This window comes from Leptodactylus fuscus, chromosome 3 (assembly GCF_031893055.1).
Source record: "Leptodactylus fuscus isolate aLepFus1 chromosome 3, aLepFus1.hap2, whole genome shotgun sequence".
Classification (NCBI taxonomy): Eukaryota; Metazoa; Chordata; class Amphibia; order Anura; family Leptodactylidae; genus Leptodactylus; species Leptodactylus fuscus.
Window position 1 is genome coordinate 59,747,188 of NC_134267.1, and position 8,112 is coordinate 59,755,299.

Below are 8,112 nucleotides of genomic sequence, written 5' to 3' on the forward strand. Positions count from 1 at the left end.
AAAAGTGAGCAGCCCAAGTCATGAATGGACTGTCTCCTCCTCCTCCTCACTAAAGTTGAAGGTCATACCATCTGCTCCATATCAGCCTGAATGGTTTGGTCTAGTTATAACAATGCTCATAGAACAACATCATGTAAACATGTCTTAAAGCGCAAACTCACACAAAGCTGCAATACACAAGTGGAAATAAGTTAGTTCTTAATCCAGCGTTTCACTAGGGCAATACACAGGTAGCAGCAGTGTTAGGGTCTTTTGAACCTTTGGATAACATGCTTGTGCTCATGAAATAATAGGGCAACAAATGTCCACATATATTAGTCATCATAGTACAGTTGCTCATTATGGTTGTTCATATGTCTATGATGTTCAACCAAAGGATTGGAAAGGATATGGCCAAAGCAAAGAGTTGTAGGAAACATGAATATCATCAATTTTATCACGTTGTAGGAGAGCATCTAAGTCTATTTTGAAGCCCTCAGTTGTTACTGGTGTGACAAGCTTCTTGAAGCTGAGGATACAACAGATTCACAATTCTTATAATGAAGAAATTTTGTTGACTAGAGATTGAACCATTTTGACTCCAGACTAGGGAATGCTCAATGGGCTTTTACATCAAAAACAGGAACAGATTTTCACTATAGTTTTGTATGGACCATTTATATATTTTTAGAAGTTAGCTGTGTCTCTGTTAGAGGTGCCTTATCAAGACTAAGTAAATGTAATTCTTTTAATCTTTCCTTCATAACAGAGATCCTCCATGCCCCTTATCAATTTAACTGCATCTTTTTTTGGCAACAATAAATAAGTTAAAGGGGATCATCCATCAACTCCAATTCTTTGTATCTCTCCAGTGATTCTGGTACAGGTGGAGTTTTTTCTCTAGTTCCCAGAGTTCCAGAGCAGTCGTTTCCGTTATTTTTAGCACAACTATGCTCCCTACTGTCAGGCAGAGAAAATAACTGCACTCTTTGCTTAGGAACAGTGGAGCTAGAGAAAAAATTCCAACTGCATTAGAATCAGTGCAGGGGCATCTGTTGAAGGATGTAAAGAGTTATTGGAAGTGGTGAAAGGTCCTCTTCAATTAACAGCAGACTCAGAACCGCTACCTTTATAATTGAGAACCATTCCAACTAGGAATCATTGACCACATCTGCCACATAGTCTTTTAAGAGCATCTCAGTTTACCTACAATAGAAGTTAAAGTCACAATAAAAATAAAAAAGTTAAAGTTAGAATAGAAGTTAGAGCTGAATGTAATATGGTAGGCACTCATGTTTATCCATTCATTCACATGCTCTGTTATGATGGGTTCATTGGCGATGCACATCTAACTATTCGATACTATCCACTTGGCATGTTGAGGCAGTAATGTACAGTAGGCAAGTGGTGGTGGTCACTATACATATACAGTAGGCATTGATGTAGTCATGTGACCACAGATGAAATCTGCAGAATTGTGCATCTGATGAAGGGAGCGTCTAATACGTGAGCGCCTAAACATGAGTGCCCACTATATTACATTTAGAGCAGAAAATATAACTATTTTAAACTTAGATGATTAAAATTACTTGTGGAAAATGTAAAATCGGCCCATATGTCTTCTGCCAATCCTTTGACACTGAACCAATCACTAGAGAATCTCTAAAAGTTATCAACATGGGCACAGAAATGACTGAGTTCTTTAAATGGAGTCTCTCACCAGAACAGCCCCTATTGAGCTTTAAGTACAATTGAACATTCAAGTATAATATTATATATATATATATATATACAGAAGACAGAACATGTACATATTCACCTCCCATACATTTCTTCACACACACACACACACACACACACACACACACACACACACACACACACACACACACACACACACACACACTATAATATATATATATATATACACAGCATCTGAGGGGCCTACTCAGTTTCTGCAGTTAAGCACGTCCATCAATGCAGATGCTCCCTTCCCACAGCAGAATCTGGTGCTGATTTTACAGGAGACTTTCCCTTACAATCAGTGGCAAATTCAGCCCTCAAGTCCTTGATTTCTAAGGGAGGCAGAAATCATAGTAGGGCAATCTTGACACGCAATCAGCTGCAGAGTCTGCAACTCAAGACTCCTTGCTGATTAGGCCCATTCATTTGGCCTTATCAAGCGTGTCATGCTTGTTCAAACTTACCTATGGCAAGTAACAGGTGTGGACAATATAAAAATCACACCTGAAACCAGATAAAAAGGAGAGAAATTGACTCAATTTTTGCATTGTGTGTCTGTGTGTGCGACACTAAACATGTACAACAGAAAGTCAAAAGTAACCAAGGTTGTATCAGAACTAAAGGGAGTTATAAACATACATTAGACAGTTTAAAGATATGCCTGATTTATCAATAATCATCATCCACCACAGTTATAAATCTGGTGTATTTTCAGACTGCCTGGCTAAGTTTACAGTATCAAGCTTTTAGTAAATCTGGACCATTGTTTTCATATATGGTGACTTGTGGTTATTTCTTAATCCTATAGAGACACCGCCTTAAAGTATCTTAATGACCAGGCTGCATTTTTCAAAGTTGGCATGTGTTACTTTATATGACATAACTTTGAGATGCTTTAACTTACCCAAGTGATTTTAAAATTGTTTTTGTGACACTTTGTACTTTAGTGATAAACATTGATCAATATTTTTTAATTTATTAAAAACAAAATAGGAAGTTTTATGTAGATTTTTTAACTTTAGCAATTTTCAATTTGCAAAATGCTTATACCACGCAAATACATTTATAAATATTATCTACTATAGCTCTGCTTTTTATTAGCATAATCTATTAATTGTTCTTTAATTTTATTATGGACGATATAAGGCTTACAAGTCTAACAGCAATTTTCCAGATTTACAAGAAAATTTCCCAAATCTAATTGTTAGGGATGATTTCAGTTTAGAAGGAGACTTTAAAGAGGACCTTTCAAGTCCTTATGCACATGCAGTTTTATATACCACTAGCTGGTACCCGCTACTTCGTCTGCGGTGATTGTAGAAGTGGGTAAATACAGGCGCGGGTAAGGTTTTCGTACTGTGTATAAGGTATGGGATATGAAATGTAACTGTGTATCTTGTTTTTGCTGTAATTCTGAGAATACGTGAGACTTTTGTGTTGAACGTAATTTGTATTTCAGCTGCAATACGGTGTTCTGAGAAACTGTACATAGTGTCTTTGGGACAGAGTTATTTCAAGTGAATATTCTTGGATATACGACATTGTATGATTTGTTATTTTCTGCCAGTACATGTAAGTTTTGGGCGCAGGATACTCTTGAGCAAGCAACATAAAGTTGTCCATGTGAGAAGCCTGGTGTGGTAAATGTATTCCTGCTACTTTCAGCGTTTGCAAGACCAGAAAGGGGTATCCCACAGCAACAAAAATCAGATTTTTGTTGCTGTGGGGATACCCCTTTCTGGTCTTACATTAATCACTGGTAATCCCAGATCCTTTCATAGAAAGGTACTTTCAGCGTTTGTCCTTGGGATTTATTAATGGTCATTGTAAAAGCCAACTTAAGGGGAAATTGTAGTCATTTGAATTGAAATGGGAAATAATTTGGTATAATTGGAATGCGTGGGATTAACACACTGTCACCTTTAGCTGCTCCTGTAAGAATAGTGGCTTCAATGATATTTGTTCCTAGTTGTGTGACACGTAGCCTCGTGCCATTACACAATCGGGGTGCATCCAGATTACGCATGAGTAGAACAGGGACGTCAATCTTGAGTTCTAGTTTATGTGAAGGGACGCCGGGTAATTCTAAGGTGGGCAATAAGGCAGATTGGTGATATTATTATCGACCGTTACGTGTCCATGGTGTGTTGAAATGGTACATCGGAGCATACAGGCCAGAAGTAGTCCCAATGCAAACATGCTATCGGAACTTACCTGTGGCGTTGGCATGGAGACCTAGGGAAGGTGGATGGATCGTGAAGACGAAACAGCAGTGAGGTGAGAGTGAGTGTCGGGGAGTGTGGAGGGCTGGAGAGAGTAGTTCGGGTGCTGCGGCCTACGGTGGAGGCGCTAAATGGTGGCGTGCTGGAAACACGTTCTGTAGATGGCTAAGATGCGCATGCTCCTGACAACACAGTGGAGTGGCTGGGTGGGCGGTGTCGCAGATCGTCAGAGCGGTGGGGGTCAGCAAACATGGCTGCTCCGGAGGGTTAAAGAGGTAGCCGCCTGGAGTATCGTTAAGTTGAGGGTGAAAGTGGTAAAGTATAAGTAAATGTGCTTGTGTGGGGTTAGGGGTAATATGAATTTTGTGGCTTGCTATGGTCCAAAATGTGTGAGATTGCAGAGATGGTGATGTGAGTTTGGGTTTTGTGGGGTTCCTGGGAAAAACGTATGTGCGCTATTGTGATGAAAAGTAGCATATTGTGCAATCCTGTGTAGTAACTATGTTTGTGGAAAATTTCAGCCAAATCGGTGGAGCGGGTTTTGCGTGATTGAGGAACAAACATCCAAACATCCAAACACACAAACCCACAAACATCCAAACTTTTATAATATTAATAGGACTAGAAAGCCGACAGTGCGCTGAATTCAAGGCACTGTTGGCTTTCCCTTTATGTGCCCCAGTGCTAGAGATATTTCTGTCCATTGTCAAAAGGGCATTCCTGACAGTCTAGCTGGGCTGTGAGGAATGCTTCCCCGACAATACTCGTCCATAGCTCTGTACTGTCAGAGGTGGCGTGCCTTACTGTCCAGCGATGATGCTGAGTTGTGAGCACTGAATTGCCAGTAAAGGGGAATCTGCAGACATGTTACCCCATTTTAGAAAATACACCCGACAAGGGATTTACAATGCAGCATATCGAAAATTTTTAACCCTTGAGTATTGTGTTAATTTCCAGAAATGAATATGCAGTTAATAATAAAAAGTGAAAAAAGCTATTTTTCCAGAGATACATAATTTCAGTGCCCAATATGTTGTGTCCAGTTTGTGTCAGCAGGGAAACATACTCTAAAAACTGTAAACCGGGTATCCCAGGTACAACAGCTTTTGGAGAATTCAGCTCTGATACAAACCAGGCACAATATATTGTGCACTGGAATGATGCATTGCTTCAAAAATTTACATTTTTGCCTTTCACCATCAGCTGCACATTCATGTCTGGAAAATAAAGTCATTCAACATCTGGGGGTTAAAAATGCTCTATGTACTACTGGATAAGTTCTTTCAAAGAGATGTAGTTTCCAAAATGGGGTCACATGTCAGGGGAATCCACTTTATTCACATCTCACAAGCTCTGCAAAAGTGCTGTGGTGTCCAAAACCATTTAAATACGTGCTCCTAAAACCAAATTGCGCTCCTTCCCTTCTGTGCCTGGCTGTGCCCAAACAGCAGTTTATACCCACATATGACACTGAGTATGTTATCATTGGTACAACAGTGTCATACATGTAAGCAAAATCGGCAGTTTGGGCACACAGCAGGGACAGAAGGGAAGTAGCGCTATGTGGCTTTTGGAACTTAGATTTAGATAGTTGTTATTTGGACGCAATGTCATATTTGCAGCCTCTAAAGGTACTAGTAAAGTTTAACTCCCTGAAGAGTGATCACATTTTGAAAACTGCACATCTTAAAGAATTTATCAAGAGGTGTAGCGAGTAGAGATGAGCGAACAGTAAAATATTCAATATTCGTTATTCGATTCGAATAGCCGCGCAATATTCGACTATTCGAACGAATATAGAACCCCATTATAGTCTATGGGGAAAAATGCTTTGTTTCAGGGGAACCCACCATTCGACTCAGGAGGGTCACCAAGTCCATTATGACACCTCAGTAAATGATGACAACACCTCTGGAATGCAACTGGGACAGCAGGGGAAGCATGTCTGGGGGCATCTAACATGCCCAAGTTACAGTTTTACCCCACTATCACAGCCTATCAACTACACTCAAAAAAACCTCTATCAAAGTGGGAAAATACCTGGAAACCTTCTTTCCTCCCCAAGTGGATGGACAGAAACCCAAATTTGATGCTAAAGAAACATTAACAAGCACCCCTTTAAATCAAGTTGCCCATGACAACCACAGATCGAATAAGCAAAGGGAAATCCAACAGTACTCACCCTGAACTGTCATTGTGGATGTGTGTGTGTGTGTGTGTGTGTGTGTGTGTGTGTGTGTGTGTGTGTGTGTGTGTGTGTGTGTGTGTGTGTGTGTGTGTGTGTGTGTGCGCGCGATGTGGTAAGACCTTCCCAAATTCACTTTTCTGGCCCTTAACTTGAGCCTTTCCAAATTAAGTTAGAGGCCCTTAAGCTGAGCTACCAGCAGAGATTGAGGCCCTTCAGGTGACTTCAGCCCTGCAGAGTTTTAGGCCCTTTAACTTAGTTCAGCCTTGCACCAGCAGAGTTTTTTGCCCATTGGGTGAGTTGAGCCTTGCACCAGCAGAGATTTGTTTGGGTGAGTTGAGCCTTTAAACAGCAGAGATTTAGTTTTTGGCCCTTAGAGTGAGTAGAGCCTTTAAACAGCGCCTATACTTGTCCCTCCTGATGACACTAGGCCCCTCAGTGGCGGTACTTTGGTGAGTGGGTGCCATTAACGTGTCCCAGACCTTGGAGAGTGTGCCCCTCTGTGCCGCCATCGAGAGTTGATGGAAACATCTCCATCATATTCTGCACCAGTTGCTTGTGGCAATCACTGATGCGACTGGCCCTCCCTTCTACCAGAATAAAATTAGAAAAATCCAGTAGTCGTTGCTCTCCAGGATTTTGACAATGCGTTTGTCAGTTGAAAAGCACTCCAACATGTATTCAGCCATGTGTGCCAGAGTGTTACTTGGCATAACTTGGCTGCCCCCACCGGAATGTTCACTCTCCATTTCCTCCTCTTCCTCCCCCTCCTCCTCCATTTCACCCCAACTGCGCTGCAGCAATGGGACGCACTGAACTTCCCCACTAGCCTCCTGTGTGACAATGAGATTTGCCACTTCGTCATCCTCCTCCTCCCTCAATATACGCTGTGAAGCAGACAGAAGTGTGCCCTGACTATCCTGCTGGGATGTTTCAGCACCTATGCCCGACTCCTCAGTGTACAATGCATTATCCCTGATGGCGATGAGGGATTCTCGCATCACACACAGGAGCAGGATTGTGACACTCACGAGTGCGTAGTCACAGCTGACCCTCATGATTGACTTCTCAAAGACACGCAAAATCTCGCATAAGTCTGCCATCCATGGCTACTCATGTTGCAGAAACTGCGGAAGCTGACTCTGAGGAACCCTTGGGTTTTGGAGATGGTACTCCATGAAGGGTCTCTGCTGCTCATACACTCTACTCAACATGTGGTATGTCGAGTTCCAGCGTGTGGGGACGCCGCACATCAGCCGGGGTTCTGGCAGATGGAGGCATTGCTGGAGGCTTCGGAGGCTAGCAGCGGCTAATGTAGACTTGCAAAAGTGGGCGCACAAGCACCGCACTTTCACCAGTAGCTCGGGTAAATTGGGGTAAGTTTTTAAAAACCGTTGCACCACTAAATTGAACACGTGGGCCAGGCATGGAATGTGTTGGAGGTTGGCAAGCTCCAGAGCCGCTACCAGGTTCCGGCCGTTATCACACACGACCATGCCTGGGCTCAGGTGCAGCGGCGAAAACCATGTTGACGTCTCATTGAGGAGGGCATCCCTCACCTCGGAGGCATTGTGCTGTCTGTCCCCCAAGTTGATGAGTGTCAGCACAGCCTGCTGACGTCTCCCCACGCCAGTGATGCAGTGTTTCCAGCAGGTAGCTGGGGTCGATGTGATGGAGGAGGAGGAGGGAGGAGGAGGGTGGTGGTTCAGAGCCTCTGTCAGGAATGTTGGGTGGGAAAATGAGGTAGACCGCCCCACTTTGTGACCCGGTCCCAGCCTCAACTACATTCACCCAGTGTGCTGTCAGTGAAATGTAGCATCCCTGTCCGCATGCACTTGTCCACGCGTCGGTGGTCAAGTGGACCTTTGTGCAAATCGCGGAACTTAGAGCCCGCCTGATGTTGCGTGACACATGCTGGTGCAAGGCGCAGGACGGCACAGCGGGAGAAGTAGCAACGGATAGGGATGGCATAGCGAGGTGCCG